Source organism: Pistacia vera, unplaced genomic scaffold (assembly GCF_008641045.1).
Source record: "Pistacia vera cultivar Batoury unplaced genomic scaffold, PisVer_v2 Contig854, whole genome shotgun sequence".
Taxonomy (NCBI): domain Eukaryota; kingdom Viridiplantae; phylum Streptophyta; class Magnoliopsida; order Sapindales; family Anacardiaceae; genus Pistacia; species Pistacia vera.
This window is the reverse complement of record NW_022196728.1, coordinates 174,770-192,515: the sequence shown is the minus strand read 5'-3', so window position 1 is coordinate 192,515 and position 17,746 is coordinate 174,770. Positions and strand designations below refer to the sequence as shown.

General features: G+C 37.1%; 1 non-coding gene and 1 pseudogene across 1 annotated transcript; one reads left to right on the top strand and one right to left on the bottom strand.

The window, feature by feature from the left end:
• Nucleotides 1–8,689: 8,689 nt before the first annotated feature.
• Nucleotides 8,690–10,180, top strand: LOC116118672 (annotated as a pseudogene).
• Nucleotides 10,181–10,787: 607 nt separating this feature from the next.
• TRNAL-AAG lies at nucleotides 10,788–10,868 on the bottom strand. The gene has a single exon. It is a non-coding gene; the product is annotated as a tRNA-Leu (tRNA).
• Nucleotides 10,869–17,746: the final 6,878 nt, after the last annotated feature.

The following is a 17,746-nucleotide window of genomic DNA, read 5'->3' as shown; positions in this document are numbered from 1 at the left end:
AATAAGTAAGGACTCATTTGTGCACGACAAAACAACGGCTATTAACTCTCTTTCATAGACTGATTTTGTTTAGCTTGAGGTGAAAAAGCCTTACTTAATAAGCTATGGCCTTGCTTGTTGAACTAACACTGCCCCATGCCTTGGCCCGAGGCATCTTGTGTGATCTCAAAAGAGTGTTGAAATGGAGCTGCCTGAACTGGAACGAAGTCATAGCCTCCTTCATTGATTCAAAGCCTATTGGGCCTCCAGATCCCAACTAAAAGTTTTTTCAGCAATCTCGTGAGTGGTTGGGTTATGCTTCCATACCCCGTAACAAATATGCGGTAGTATCCTTAGTCCCAAAAATCCCATAGGCTTTTCACATAGTTGGGTTGGCCATGAAACCATAGTTGCAATTTTTTGGGGTCGGCCTAACCCTGTTAGCCGAAATGAGTGTCCCAAATATTCCAGTTTCTACTGCCCGAATAACACTTTTTAAAATTCACTACCAATTCATTATCGCCATATCGAAGAGCTTGCCGAAGGTGTATTATGTGGGACTCCAGTAGGGTTGTAGATAAGAATATCGTCAAAAAACACCAGCACAAACTTCCGCAAAACTGGCTTAAAGATGCTGTTCATTAGGGACTGAAACGTGGAGGGAGCATTGGTCAAGCCGAACGGCATGACAAGGAACTCATAGTGCCCCTCATGTGTTCGAAAAGCTGTTTTGAAATATCATCTTCTTTGATCCTGATTTGTGGTACCCGGACCGAAGGTCCAACTTAGAGAATATGGTCGCCTGTCAACTCATCCAACAATTCCTTAATGGTAGAAAGGGAAACTTTCGGGAATTGTTATTTCGTTAAGGGCCTGTAGTCAACGCAAAACCTCCAACTTCCTCTTTTTCTTGACTAACACGGACTAGCGTTGGGTTGGTACTAGCTGGATAATTCGGCGCTAACATCTATTCCACCAACTTTTCAATTTCATTTTTTTGGAAATGCAGTACCTATAGGGTCTAATGTTAGGGGCTGGGCACCTTCTTTAAGGTTATGGGTTCGTCGAGTATGGTGTGGAGGAAGCTTGGTTGGCTGGTAAAAAAGGTGCTATACTGATCCAACTCTTCTTGAACTCTAGGGTCGACTCCTCTCCCTTAGAATTATACTTCCTTCAATCAAAAGCATTCCACCAGAAACCCCCCCTGTGTTTAATGGATCGTATCATGGATTTCAGGGACATTATTGATTTCACTAGAGATGGGTTCCTTGTAACAAACTTTGACCCCATCCACCTCAATTTCATGGTTAACTTCTTCCAGTTGGCACACACATCTCTTAAAGAACTCACCATGTCACACCCAACACAACATCAGCACCTCCTAACTCAAAAGGGAAGAATCTGCCTAAGTCGGATCTTGTACCTCAGAGGAACTGTTGACACACCTCTTCCCCCTTAACCGTGACTCCATTGCCCACCATCACCCCAAACAACTTCCCTTTTTCAAAAAATTCTATATCAAACGGGCCCTAAAATTTCATTAGCATTTGAATCACTCACATGTTGCCACACAGTCACTATTGTATGGGCTAATGACCATAGCTGTGTAGGAGAATGTTTTGACCTGTATATGTATATCTTTCAGGTTTGATGACTTCGTCCTTGTTCGGCAAGCTATCCTTCTAACAATTTGATACGTTTGGGTTTTCTCACATTCTTCCGATATTTGGACTTCCATTTCTGGTTGCACGCCAACATATGTTGGGTCAAACTGACCAGGATAGAAGACTCCCTTCAGTGCAGTTATTCCTAGTAAGTTTTATCACCTACTAATCTTTTTATGTCTTTGTGAGCTGGACATATCTAATTTTTGGAGAAGGTTGATTGATCTTTTTCACTTCTTTGATTTCATTGAAATACAAATTTAGATGTATTTGATGTATAGACTTATTGGCCTCTACTGTCATAGCAACTATAATCTGTGTGACTATACAGAGGCGACATCTAATGGTAATATCATACTTCCACTAAAAAATTTTCTTACCATTCTATGCTACCATTCATATGTACGCATTTGACAAAAAGTGGCTATGTTTTTGCATTTGCAGGTATGGGGCTTGTTTGCTCCTAAGTTTGTTTTTGATGTAGTGGGTTTTATTCTCACTGATGTCCTAATTTGTTTGGCATGCCTTTACAATTTTGGTTTTCGTGGTGAAGTGGATGATGCAAACTTATGATGACATGAAATTCTTTTTATGTTATATGTTAGTTTTGTAATAGTAACTATTAAATGTTGGAAGTAGTAACATATTTAAATGCAATCTGATGGAACCCCCCTGCAAAACAAGTCAAACATAGCTGCAACACAACACAATAACAGAAAATGTGCACAATATGAAGGAAATTAAAATAGTAGTAATCAGGATTGAATTATCCCTTGACAGAACAAATTCATTCATGAGCAGGTTCCCAGTAGTTCGAGGAGTTGGGGCCTCCTAATTAGTCCTAAGAAGATATTCCTTGATAAAAAAACCTACCTCACATTCTCCTCTATATACTAATTGGGTAATGATACAGTCACTAAAAGTAGTGCACCGAATGATGTGGTAAAATCCTGATCGTTGATTAATATTAATTATAATTAATCGAGGGTCAGGATTTTGTCTCGTCATTCGGTGCACAGATTCGGTGCACTACTCCCGATGTCTCTATTATTTTCTATACTAATTATTCTATTCTGGTACCACTTATCAGTCACGTGTACTTTCTTATAACCACCCTCCTAACAAACTCACCATACTTTCCACATTTAATGTTCCGTCACCCTTATTGCATCTTAATGTCTATTTCTACCTCTGCCCTTTGATTTATAAACCTTGAAGAGTCATCTTGTCCTCAAGGTGGAAGTGAGGAAATTGGCTGTTGATTACATCAAAGGATTCCCACGTAGCATCAAAGGAAGGCAAATCGTGCCAACGGATGAGAGCTTCTGTGGAACCATCAATAAGGGTGCGCACATCCAGGACTTTCGCAAGTTGAACCAGAAGTTCCAGGTCGTTCGTAAGAAAAAAAGGGTAGAGGTTGAACGGGGAATGAGCTATGTAGGTTGTGCTTCAGCTGGGACACATGAAAAACTGGATGAATACGAGCTGTAAGTGGAAGTTCCAGCTTGTAGGCCAGTTGACCGATTTTCTCCAGTGCTCGGAAAGGTCCATAAAACCGGGGGCTAAGTTTTTCATTCAACCGTGTGGCCAGTGACTTAAATTTGTTGGGCTAGAGCCTAAGATAAACATGATCACTTGGGGAAAACTGGATATCCCGTCGGTGGCGGTCTGCTTGTTCTTTCATATGAACTTGTGCCACTTCCAGGTTGTGTTTGAGTTCCTGGGGGATAGCATTTCGCTCACGGATCTGGTGGTTCACGTCGTCCACCTGGGAGGGATAATCGGTGAACTTAAGAAGAGTTAGAGGGTCACGACCATATAAGGCTTTGAAGGGTGTCATCTTGGTTGACTGATGATATTTCGTGTTATACCAAAATTCAGCCCAAGACAACCAATTTGGCCATTGACGGGGCTATGAGCTACAGAAACAACGGAGGTATGCCTTTAAGCACTTGTTCACCACTTCGGATTGGCCATCCATTTGAGGATGGTAAACGGAGCTAAATTTCAAAGCTGTCCCCAAGACTCTGAAGATTTCTTGCCAGAATTGGCTTATGAAAAGTTTGTCCCGGTCGGAAATGATGGACTTTAGAAAACCATGAAGTTTCACTATCTCTTTCATGAACACTAAAGCCACATCTTTGGCGGTATAAGGGTGTGATAAGAGAAGGAAATGGCCATATTTAGTCAATTTATCAACTACCACCAGAATGCTATCGAACCCCTTAGCCCTTGGGAGGCCCCCAATGAAGTCCATTGTCAATTCATCGAATGACTGAGATGGAATAGGAATTGGCTGAAGTAGCCCCACAGGTTTCAGAGCTGAGTGCTTGTTAACTTGACATATGGAGCAAGTTTTAACAAAATCTTGGACATCCTTCTTCATGCCTACCCAATAAGCCACATTTGCAACCCTTTTGTATGTCCGAAAGAATCCGAAGTGACCCCTGATGGACTTGAATGAAATTCAGTTATTAATTTGTCAACAAACAGTGAGCCCTTAGGCAAAACCAACCTGTCCTTGTATAATAAATAGTCGTGGCAGAGTTTGTAATTGCGTTGGTTGTTGGGATCCAACATCAAGTCCTGAATCAAGTGCCTAAGCTTGGGATCCTGTTGGGCTTCGTTTACCAAGTCCTCATACTCCGCAAACTGGATCACCGATAGAGAAGTCAATTCTGGTTCCTCATCTCGTCTGGATAATGCATCAGCCACCTTATTAGTGGTTTCTGGCCAATAATGGATGTCAAACGAAAACCCCATTAATTTGGACAACCATTTATGCTGTTCCAGAGTCTTAATCCGCTGATCCTTGAGAAATTGGAGACTTCGCTGATTTATTCTAATGATAAACTTCCTACCCAATAAGTAAGGACTCCATTTGTGCACGACAAAAACAACGGCTATTAACTCTCTTTCATAGACTGATTTTTGTTTAGCTTGAGGTGAAAAAGCCTTACTTAAATAAGCTGTAGGCCTTGCTTGTTGAACTAACACTGCCCCCATGCCTTGGCCCGAGGCATCTGTGTGCATCTCAAAACGAGTGTTGAAATCAGGAGCTGCCTGAACTGGAACCGAAGTCATAGCCTCCTTCATTGATTCAAAGGCCTATTGGGCCTCCAGATCCCAACTAAAAGAGTTTTTCTTCAGCAATCTCGTGAGTGGTTGGGTTATGCTTCCATACCCCGTAACAAATATGCGGTAGTATCCCGTTAGTCCCAAAAATCCGCATAGGCTTTTCACATTAGTTGGCGTTGGCCATGAAACCATAGTTGCAATTTTTTGGGGTCGGCCTTAACCCTGTTAGCCGAAATGAAGTGGCCCAAATATTCCAGTTTCTACTGCCCGAATAAACACTTTTTAAAATTCACTACCAATTCATTATCGTCCAATATCCGAAGAGCTTGCCGAAGGTGTATTATGTGGGACTCCAAGTCAGGGTTGTAGATAAGAATATCGTCAAAAAACACCAGCACAAACTTCCGCAAAACTGGCTTAAAGATGCTGTTCATTAGGGACTGAAACGTGGAGGGAGCATTGGTCAAGCCGAACGGCATGACAAGGAACTCATAGTGCCCCTCATGTGTTCGAAAAGCTGTTTTGGAAATATCATCTTCTTTGATCCTGATTTGGTGGTACCCGGACCGAAGGTCCAACTTAGAGAATATGGTCGCCCTTGTCAACTCATCCAACAATTCCTTAATGGTAGAAATGGGAAACTTGTCGGGAATTGTTATTTCGTTGAGGGCCCTGTAGTCAACGCAAAACCTCCAACTTCCGTCTTTTTTCTTGACTAACATCGGACTAGCGTATGGGTTGGTACTAGGCTGGATAATTCGGGCTGCTAACATCTATTCCACCAACTTTTCAATTTCATTTTTTTGGAAATGCGAGTACCTATAGGGTCTAATGTTAGGGGCTAGGGCACCTTCTTTAAGAGTTATGGCGTGGTCGCGAGTATGGTGTGGAGGAAGCTTGGTTGGCTGGTAAAAAAGGTGTCTATACTGATCCAACTCTTCTTGAACTCTAGGGTCGACATCCTCTCCCTTAGATATTATACTTCCTTCAATCAAAAGCATTCTACCAGAAACCCTCCCCTTGTGTTATTAATGGATCGTATCATGGATTTCAGGGACATTATTGATTTCACTAGAGATGGGTCTCCTTGTAAACAAACTTTGACCCCATCCACCTCTAATTTCATGGTTAACTTCTTCCAGTTGGCACACACATCTCTTAAAGAACTCAACCATGTCACACCCAACACAACATCAGCACCTCCTAACTCAAAAGGGAAGAAATCCTGCCTAAGTCGGATGCCTTGTACCTCTAGAGGAACCTGTTGACACACCTCTTCCCCCTTAACTGTGACTCCATTGCCCACCATCACCCCAAACAACTTCCCTTTTTCAACCGCAATGCCAAGCCTACACACCAACTCATGTGAAATAAAATTGTGGGACGCCCCACTGTCAACCAACACCACCACCTCCGTATTCCCAATTTGCCCCTTAACCTTCAAAGTTTTGTCCGAAGTTATACCCACAATGGAATTCATGGACAGAGCTAAAGCATTACCTTCTGGGTTAGAATTTTCGTCACTTTCTAGTGGAGATTCATCCTTCTCAGAGTCATCGTCTTCAAAAAACAATAGAATCTGTAATGATTTACTCTTACAGCAATGATTGGGGCTGAACTTTTCATCGCAACGAAAGCAGAGTCCCCTTTTCCTCTTGTATTGGATATCGGCCTTTGACAGTCGCTGAAAATTTCCTCCTGTTCCCCCTCTGAAACTCGAAGCTCCACTCTCTAGTGCTTTCTCTCTCCTTTCTGGTGCGCGAGATGGCGAGACGTGAATAGGATCTGGTGGTTTTGTTGAATTGGGCCACCACGCGGGTTGGGTCGGGTCGGGTCTGGGCTGCTGGACTGTTTTGTTGAATTGGGCTACCACGCAGATCGGGTCAAGTCTGGTCTGCTGGACACCCTTGAGTAATATTCTTTTGCACCTTGGGCTTTAAAAATTTTGGACCGACATCTTTCCATAACCTAGTTCTTTTCCTCCACCCGATGGGCTTGTTCAATCACATCTTGAAGAGAGTTGGGCCTCAGCAATCTCAGCTTAACTCTAATCTCCTTTTTGAGTCCATTGATAAAGACCCCAATCAACAATTCTTCACCCAAGTCCTTCAACGGTCCCGTATGGGATTCAAACTCTTCCCTGTATTCAATCACTGTGGACGTTTGCTTCAGTGCCACCAGAGCTTCGTGTGCAGAACCTTGGAACAACGACCGGAATCTTGCGATTGAAGCTGCCTTGAACTCTTCCCACGACTTGAAAGGTTTTCGCCTGTCAACCCATTGGTACCAGTTCAATGCCCTACCCTCCATGCACACAGCGGTGGCTTTGACCATCTCCGATGATCCATACATGTTAATGGCAAAGTAGCGATCTGCTCGGAATATCCACCCAAATGGATCCTCTCCATTGAAGATTGGAAGCTCAAGTTTCTTGCCTTTCTTCTCCTCTTTCCCACTATCTCCACTAGTTTCTCGCCCTTGTTCTCGGACGACACCAGAATCATGATTCTCGAAGGTCGACGATGTCTTCTCTTTTTCATGATAACGTTTTTCATTCCTCTCATCCCTCATCCTCATTAACTCTCTCATCTCGGTCAGATACTCTTTAAGGCTACCCACATCAGTCTTTACTGAACTCATGTCCTCCTTCACCGACTTCATCTCTTTTTCCATATTTTCCATCCTGTTCTCCATCTTCGGTTTGGCCATTCCCCGGCTCTGATATCAAACTGATGGAACCCCCCTACAAAACAAGTCAAACACAGCCGCAACACAAAATAACAGAAAATGTGCACAATCTGAAGGAAATTAAAATAGTATTAATCAGGATTGAATTATCCCTTGACAGAACAAATTCATTCATGAGCAGGTTCCTAGCAGTTCGAGGAGCTGGGGGCCTCCCAATCAGTCCTCAGAAGATATTCCTTGAAAAAAAAACCTACCTCACACTCTCCTGTCTATATACTAATTATTCTATTCTGTAACCACTTATCAGCCACGTGTACTTTCTTATAACCACCCTTCTAACAAAGTCTCCACATTCACTGTTACGTCACCCTCATTGCACCTTAATGCCTATTTTTACCCCTGCCCTTTGATTTATAAACCTTGTGTATGGGTGTTCTAACATAATCACATTATCTTTTTTTTTTTTTTTTTTTTATATTAGTTTGTAAATTAAATATATTTAATTTTAGATTATTCTTGGATATAAAAAAGATAAAGGGGCCGATATTTGTTGGGATTTATTATTTATAATTATTCTGTTAAATTGATTGGGTGCAACTTTCACATGATGTTTAGATTAATAGAAAAAATGGTTTGCGCTTTTGAGTAATGCTACTGATAAGATCTGCACTATTGCCGACTAGATACCATAGCAAAAAGACAAGACAATAATTTGGATCGAGTGGACATGAATGGTTGATTTTATTGTATTGTATTATATTGTTGTTTGAAGAAAAAAGCAGGGAGGAATTTTTGATGGAATTGTCCTATTCAGTTACAGTTGCAGTTACCAACCAGATTGTCTTCCAATAGCTGTGTGGACGGTACTAAAGCTCTTCTGTTTAATGGTTCAATATGCTTGTTGCGACTTGGAGGAGGTGGAATCAGAGGGTCAGCTTTAGGTGCTGATCAGTTTGATTACAAGGATCCTAAATAACGCATGTTTCCAGCTTCTTCAACTGGTTTTTGCTAAGTACAACAATTGGGGTCACATTTGTAGTGTATGTCAGCGCAACTGTGGGATGGGATATAGGTTTCATCATTTCCATGTCTTGCTCTTTTGTTGGTCTTATCTTTGCTGCATTAGGAAAGCCATTTTATCGAGTCCAAGTGGCAGGAGATAGTCCATTGTTGAGGATTCTAGAGGTTTGTCTGTTTGTTCCCTTCCCTAGGCCTGCATGTATACTGTTTCTTAAATATTCTAACAGTTTCCTTGGTTCATAAAAATCCCAAGTATTTCATTTTTTCAGGTCTTAGTGGTCAGTGTAAAGAACTGGCGGACAAAAGTGCCTCACAACTCGGATGACTTGTCTGCAATACGTGATCATGAGTCTGCTTCAAGGGGATCTCATCCCCGACAGCAGCCAATTCAGGTGAAGCAACTTAATCGCCTTTGCTGTTTTAAAAAGCAAACGTACTTTATCCTTTACTAATTAAATTGTTTAATTTTGGCCAAATTCTTGAACAAAGGAGCCGTTCTCCCCAAGGGCATGATGCCAGGAAAATGGAAAGTTTGCACAGTGACACAAGTTGAAGAAGTGAAGATCCTAACAAGGATTAAGCACTAGCCTCATGAACACATGCCTTGCTCAGTTGCAAACCTTTTCTGTCCAACAAAGAACCATTATGAATACAGGTCTTGGCAGTTTCCAAGTTCCTCCGGCCTCCATTCCTTTGATTCCTTTGGTGTTCATGTCCCTTCTTATACCTGTTTATGAATTTGGTTTTGTTCCCTTTTTGCGGAAAGTAACAGGCCATCCCCATGGCATTACACACCTGTAAAGGGTGAGGGTTGGGCTTGTCTTCAGCCATTTCAATGACTATAGCTGGAATTGTGGAGGTGAAGAGAAAGCATGGATTTGTCCACCACATTAGCCTCTTTCGGCTTTCTATTCATTATGCAATCTTTGGAATAGCGGACATGTTCACACTTGTTGGGCTAATGGAGTTCTTTTATAGTGAGGCTCCTGTTGGCATGAGATCTCTATCCATTTCTTTTCTTGGCTCTCTCTATCTATCGGTTACTACTTGAGCTCAGTTTTCGTAGAGGTTATTAGCTTGGTGACTAGTAATTATAAAAAAGTAAGAGAGGGTGGCTTCAAGGGCTTGACATGAACAAAAACCATGCGGAACTGTTCTACTGGTTCTTGGCAATTCTGAGTGTTGTTAATTTTGGAATTACTGGGCTAAATGGTATTGATGAAGAAAGACTAATCAAAACAGGGCCTGGTGGCATGGATGAGTCTGAGTCTTTCTCTACTACAAGTAGTTTAAGCTTTGTGTCTAAGCAGCAAGAAGTTAAAAGAAGAAAGGCACACTCAACTTGAGCAATATGGACCAGTTACTCCTATGGCATTCAAGTGCATAAGCATTTGGTTGGGATTAAAGTAGGAAGATGATAATAACATTCTTTTCCGGATAACGAGACAAAACAAGTTTATGTGTATAAATATACATGTACGGTCCTTTATTCTCTTTTTGATTGTATTGATAACTGGAAACCAAAGCCAGCGTGAATATAAGCAAGGTCAAGATATCATCAGGTTAATATGTATTTGTTATCATGCAAATGAATGCAACAGCTTATCATAATGTGAACAGTTATGCAGTCTTGAGGCTGGAGCAGTACAATTCGAACCAAATAATATTGTAAAATAAACCATATGAGTAATATAACTGAACTATACCAAACCAAACCAGGAAAATTGGTAGGGTTTGGTTTTTGGGTTCTTTAGTGGGAGGCTTTTTCATATTTTATTGGGGGTTTAGTAATTTCTAAGGGGTATTTTAAATTATTTTCGTAGTTCAGTATGGTTTTACGGTTTTTTCATCCAGTATGGGTCTTACCCTTATTAAAGAAGTTGCTGCTAAAGAAGCAGGTAATCTCCACCTTTCCCTATATAGAAATATATTGCAACTTGATCTATGGCTATTTACTTCTCTCTAAGTAAATACTGTCTGATAAATGCTCTTTCGTTTCAAGTTGGGTTTAATTATTATTGATCTACACATTCTACATTTACATCTTCGGGCTTTGTATTCTCTTTACAATACAAAATGCCTAATTCAAATTTCTGGATGAAACAAGGGAAAAATGAAAACTAAACGACACATATTTTAGAAAATTTCTCGAAAAATAATTAATTAAAATTTACAACTTAAGTTTCTCAAAAATGGATGAATGAATTGACATTGGGGTTTAAGGAATATTTTCCGTTTTATGGAAAGTTCTTGAAAATAAATTAATTAAGGGACACCCTTTTAAGGCAAATTGCACAAAATAATAAAAAATGTATGAATCAAACGGCAGCGTTCTAAGGGGAATTGCACCAAAATATTTGTTGAGAGTGGGATTTGAACCCATGCCCTTTCGGACCAGAACCTTAATCTGGCGCCTTAGACCAACTCGGCCATCTCAACGCTTCCATTTTAATTAAATAAATTTTAAATAATATAATTTTTTTTCTGCAACATTAAAATGCAGAATTTGATACTAAGATCTGTGATTCTATAGAAATAGCCTATATGTAGTCATAAGAATTCTGATCCTTAAATATATTAACAATAAACTCCACATTATTTAAGTTATAATTTTTCTAGACCTCCATCTTAAAGAATTTGTCTCTATATAATAATAATTACTCCATACTTCACAATATCTTTTTGCTTCCAATTGGGGTTTAATTCTTTCATTTTGCACAACTCAACACAAACATTTTCGATCAATTGTGTTCCTAAATTAACTTTGGGTGGCATGGTTGATTACCTAGAGGAACAAGGAAATGTATTACTTGAATTGGTTGAAGATTGCATAGATTGTCTTATAGTACAATGTATTTAAAGAATTTACATTAGAAGAAAAACATTACAGATAATGCAAAAATTTGCTTTTAAGATGACTTTGCATTTTTCAAACACTACATAGATGAGTGCACTAGTTTTTTAAAACCACATCTATCTCTTTTATCAATGTCTATACCTTGAATTTGACATGCTCCATGAATTAATTATTAATGTAGTACATACTTAACCTCTATGTCATTTTCAATTAGGATAACTACGTTATAGTAATTATTTTTATAATTACACTTCTATTAAACTATAACATTTTCATAATAATTAAATTAGTTTGGTCCTACCATTATAATTATACTGAGGTTTTACTTTAACTATTCACCTAAACCAAACTTCACATCAAAATTTTAAAAGAATATGAGGAATAAAAAGTTGAATCTTTCCCCTTTCCTATTTAAATAGTTGATTTATCTCATATTTAAATGATCGATTTTATATCATAGGTTTATACGTTAAATTAGAAGAGAATCTTGTGATCCAATGAAACAAGTTAAATTAATTAATATTAATGCATTAATCGAAGTAAAAAGAATCGATTAAATTTGGTCAAAAACATTGGACAATTGCCAATTGGGTTCGCAAAGTAGTATAAAAAAAATGAGAATTCTTAAAGTACATATGGAATCTAGTTATCAAATGTTTTCTCTCACTTTATACAAATCAACTGAGGAATGCATGTTTGGTCCAGACATGACATGTCATTCAAAAAAAAATTTCTCTTTTGTTGCTCCTTAATTAAATTTTCAATCTCATAATAATTTACTATTTAACAAGAGAATAATTTATTATTTAACAATAGGTTATTTTATTTTATTTAACAATATATTTAAAATGTATTTTGTCTTTTCTCCAATAAACACTCACATGCTAATTTTACTAAGATTTTCAAAACTTCGTTCATCGCTTTCAATCACCGCTCTTACACTTAAGAAGGAACTAATGACTAACTTTATCTCCTTATATTTTCTTTTATTTTGAACTACTAGCCTTGTGATCGGATGACAAGACTTTAACCATCTATGTGGGTTATTTAGAGGTTTTGTGTTCGAGTCTCACAAAGTGATCACCTACTATATTTGTGTCTTATCTGACTCATTGGACTTGTAGGATATTCAATGGATCTCATTGATTAGTAGAGGTGTGCGCAAGCTGGCTCTGACACTTCGATTAAAAAACAATTCTCTTATTTTCTTTTTGTTTCTCAAGAAATTATGAGAGAAAATGGGAAAATCTTGTGACATTTTATGCCAAATGTGGCCTAGTAGTGCAAACCAGGAATGTATACGATGGATTGCTTGATAGATAGGTTGTTTCTTCGATATACTACCAAATTCTTGTGTTTTTACTTGTATTATCAAGCTTGCTATCTTCAATTGGATCTTAAAGTAAAATGGATGGACGATTATATACTCAAGAGTGAGTATAGGAATGATGTTCCTAGTACTACCGTTATAGACACATTTAGCATACCAAGTTTTTGATAGAACAATCAATAAAAGTTGCATTATATTGTCTACTACCATGATTGTAGGTCATTCATCCATTGTCCATTTGAAGAAGCATCTAATCTTTTTGAGAAGTTGGGAGAACATGAGCTTCACCCAATGAACTCACACACACACATATATCTAACGCGGAAATTCAATACCCAAATAAATGTAGGATCACACATAGATAATAGAACACTAAATCAACAAAATAAGGGTTTTAGGAATACATGTCTGCTCTATGATGTGCGCAAAACTTTTGCTGAATCCTTGACTGGTCTTTCTCTCTTGAAACTGCTTTCAATGACAGCTTTTGAATTGGTAAAACGTACGTTAATTAGTTTCGGAAAGGGGATCTAGCCAATATATAATGTTTTACTGATCCCTCCCATTATGGGCCCCATTAAACCGTAAAGCCCACACTTTATCGTCAACCGAGATTAATTACTAATGAAGTGTATTGGACTATAATTTATGATCACATTAAGTCCAGTAAAATTTTCTCATAGGACTATGCATTTACCTTGTTTTATTAAACCAAAATATAATTAATGTTAGCCCACAATTAGGAAATTTTCCAACATTCTTCCACTTGGGCAACATTAGTTATTTTATTTTAAGAAAATAAAACAATTTTGGCTCCCGAGTAAACAAAACGAAATTTTATTTTAAAGTAGCCACTATTTGAATAAAACGAAGTAGTCCAGAGATAACACTTCGACCAAACAATTCAACCAATATGATTATCAATAATGAATCAAAGAAATCTTTATATCTCTCATCGACATAAGATTGATCCATGATTACGATTATTAATAATCAAATTAACATAGATCACTAATCTGGGAGTGTGGCAAAAATAGCACCCAACATGTGATCATAAACATGTGTTATTTTCTTGTCAGTCCTCATTATGGTTTCTCTTTAACCTTTATGTTTTAAGAAAAGCTAGAGAAATTTCACAACTTCCAATGAAGCTTGTATGTTTCAATCAATGATCTCGAGATATCAAAACATGAAACATACATATACAATTGTCATTCTCAAGAGAAACTTTATTCTTGACACACAATATTGTATTTCATCATCCACATGCGTGTATATATATATAGGCAAGTATACAAGAAACAATAATCATGATAAAAAAATAAAATTACATAAAGTTTCAAGAAATATCTCAACCTCCCACTAACCCAAAATATCAAAAGACCCTAAAACACCCATGTTTTCTACATGACGTTTAAAAATAATAGGTCTTAGTCCTTTAATTAAGGGATCAACTAACATAAAATCAATACTAATGTACTCTACAACAATGTCTCACTCCTTTACCAGGTCCTTGATTGTAAGATACTTTATCTCCATATGCATCAACTTACTACTAATTTTATTGTTCTTGGAAAAGAACACAACCACATTATTATCACAATAGATCATCATTGGTCTACATATTGAATCGACTAGACGAATCTAAGAGATATAGTTCTTCAACCATATAGCTTGAGTAGCTACTCCATAACAAGCAATGAATTTAACATACATGATAAAGAATGCCGTCAATGTATGCTTAACACTCTTCTAAGATATGGCCCCACCTATGAGCATAAAAATGTATCTAGAAGTGGACTTGAAATCATCCGAACAACCACCAACTGAACCAGAATATCCCACTACTTCAAGATTTTCCACTTTCCTATACACAAACATGAAGTTTTTCATCATTTGCAAGTATCTCATGACTTTCTTGGCTGATCATAACCTGGATTTGAGAGATAACGACCAAGAACATTAACAACAAATGTTATGTCTGACCTCGTACATACCTATGTATTCATCAAGCTCCTAATAGCACTAGCATAAGGAACACTATGCATAGATGTTTTTTCAACCTCATTTTGGGGACACTACTTGATGCTAAGTTTATTTCCTTTCACAACAGGTACATCCTAGAGCTTTCAATTTAGCATATTGAACCTCTCAAGTACACGCTCAACATAAGCCTTCTGAGATAAGCTAAGTAACCGATGAGTTCTATAGCGATGTATCTTATTTCTGAGCACAAATAAAAAAAAAAAATACTAAATAACTTGACAAAAAACAAAAGATAGAAGTTAAATATCTAAATCAGCAAGATTTTACAAATTTCTCTTGTAATTAATTTCCTAGGAATAAACACAAAATAATAGAGACAATAACTCGACAAAAAACCAAAGATAGAAGTTAAATCTCTAAATCAGCAAAATTTTACCATTTTCTCTTGTAATTTTCTGAGAAACAAACATGAAATAAGAGGGACAACAAGAAAAAGGGAGATAATAAGTAGTATCAAAATTTATTGTTGTGTTCTTTGTATAAGTCCTTGTTGGGATGTTTTAACATTGCTATGGATACTAGGTTTTATTCTTGGGCGGTCTCAACCAAACAATTAAAAAAAAAAAAAAAAGAGACAATAAGAAAAAGAAAACAGTTTTACCTTTTTAATATGTATTCTTGGAAACAAACACAAAATAAGAGAGATAAAAACGAGATAAAGAACCAAGGCTAAAAGTTAATTTTATAAATTAGTAAGATTTTTACCACTTTCTTTCGTAATTTCTTGGGAAACAAAGACAAAATAAGATAGAAAATAGATCGACAAAAAACCAAAGATATAAGTTAAATCTCTGAATCAGTAAGATTTTACCACGTTCTCTCGTAATTTCCTAGGAAACAAACACAAAATAAGAAAGACAATAACTCAACAAAAAAAATCAAAGATAGAAGTTAAATCTCTAAATCTGCAAGATTTACCACTTTCTCTTGTAATTTCTTTGGAAAGAGACAAAATAAGAGAAAATAAGACAAAAGCTCAACAAAGACCTAAGGATAGAAGTTAAATCTCCAAATCAACAAGATTTTTCCACTTTCGCTCATAATTTCCTAGGAAACAAAAAAATAAAAAAAATAAAAAATAAGAGAGACAATAAATAGTATCAAAATTTAGTGATGTGTTCTTTGTATAATTCCTTCTTATAAATTTTAGTTTTTATTCTTGGGTGGTCTCAACCAAACAATAAAAAAGAGCGACAACAAGAAAAAGAAAAACAATCTTATACCTTTTTTAATTTGTATTATACTTTTGGCTCTAAATATAAGATATTGAAATTAAATTATGATAATTGTAGGATTGTGATTTTGTTCTTATTATGAAAGCTAGAAAACTAAATTTCTCGAGGCCAAACAAATATAAGGTTGAAAGCTCTCAAAAAGGGAGTGTGTGATGTTATTAGGTTAAATATCAACAAATTGATGAGTTTATACATATTTTGTACATTACTGGTATTATTGTTGTTCTTCATGGGTAGGGTTAATGTCATAGTATTGATCTCTTTTAGCTTATCACTTGATTGAGTATAAGAGACATATTTCCAAATTTTATGTTTGATATTCTTGTTTTTCTATTTATTCAGTATGTGCCTTGTGTGGAGGATACTGTTCTTAGGATTGTGGTAGACTTAAAAGAGATGTAAATACTTTTCACATCTTTGTAGAGTTGATTGTATTTAACTCCCAAGGGTTTAGGTCCACTAAGGTCCAAACCTTGTAGTTTAAAGTACTAGATATACCCCATATTGTAAAAAATGTTGTTAGAGTTTGAGATGGTAAGAGCGGCATAAATGAAGCATGAGTATGCCAGAGAAAGAGAATGAGAAGAAGAGAAACTGTATTGTATTTTGTATATGGTAAGCTTTGTACAATGCTCAATTTATACAAGTGTGTGAATGTAATAAAGGAAATTCAATAAATTGTAATTCAATCAATTTAGGGAGGAAATTAAGGAAACTGTAATTGCTGAAATCCTGTAATGAGATTATTGAAATCATGTGACTGGAATTAAGACATAATCCTGGCATTCCATAATTCATCACTTCTCCTCAAGCTTGTATATGTCAAAAACGCCAAGCTTGTTGAGTAAATGTGAATGTTTTCTGCTGCATAATGGTTTCGTAAAGATGTTTGCTGGTTGATCTATAGTACGAGTGTGCATAGTCTTGATTACCCCTTTCTGAATTTTTTCCCTGATGAATTGACAAACAATCTCAATGTGTTTTGTTCTTTCATGGAATATTGGATTTGCTGCAATGTCATTTGCGGCTTTGTTATCACAATACAAATGAGCACATTTCCCTACTTGCACTTCTAGATCTTCTAGTAATCCAAGAACCCAAGTGATCTCACAAGTGACTTTGGCCATAGCTCTGTACTTTACCTCTGTTGATGAAAGTGATACTGTTGATTGTTTCTTTGTCTTCCGAGAAATTAATGCACCTCCAAGTTTAATGCAAAAAACGGTGAGTGGTCTCCTTGTCATTAAGCATGTGGCCTAATCAGAGTCGTAGTATGTTGTGATGTTTAAATCCCTATCTCGAGGCAAAAGTAAACCTAAGCTAGGACATCATTTCAAATACTTGAGTACCTTTATTGCTGCATCCATATGAGATTGTTTCGGCCCATGCATGAAATGGCAAAGGATGTGTACTGCATAAATAATATCTGGTCATGTCATGGTGAGATAAATGAGTTGACCCACAAGTCTTTGATATTGTGAGGGATCTGCCCATGGAGGATCTATTTCTAACGGGGATGTTTCATTATCATACTATTGATTAGTAAGTGTGGAGTTTTGTTCAACCGGAATGACACTTGGCTTGCATGTTGATAGTCCAGAGTCTGAAATGAGTTCTAGAACATATTTTCGTTGGTTGAGAGATATTCCTACTGGAGATCGTGCGATTTCTATTCCTAAGAAATATTTTGGTTTCCCCAAATATTTGATACAAAATTGCTTGTTGAGATATTCTTTCAATCCTCTGATGGCTGTTTTGTCATTTCCTGTGATTAGGATGTCGTCAACATAAATAATAAGAGCAATGAATGTGTTACTTTTCCTCCTGGAAAAGAGTGCATAATCATTCT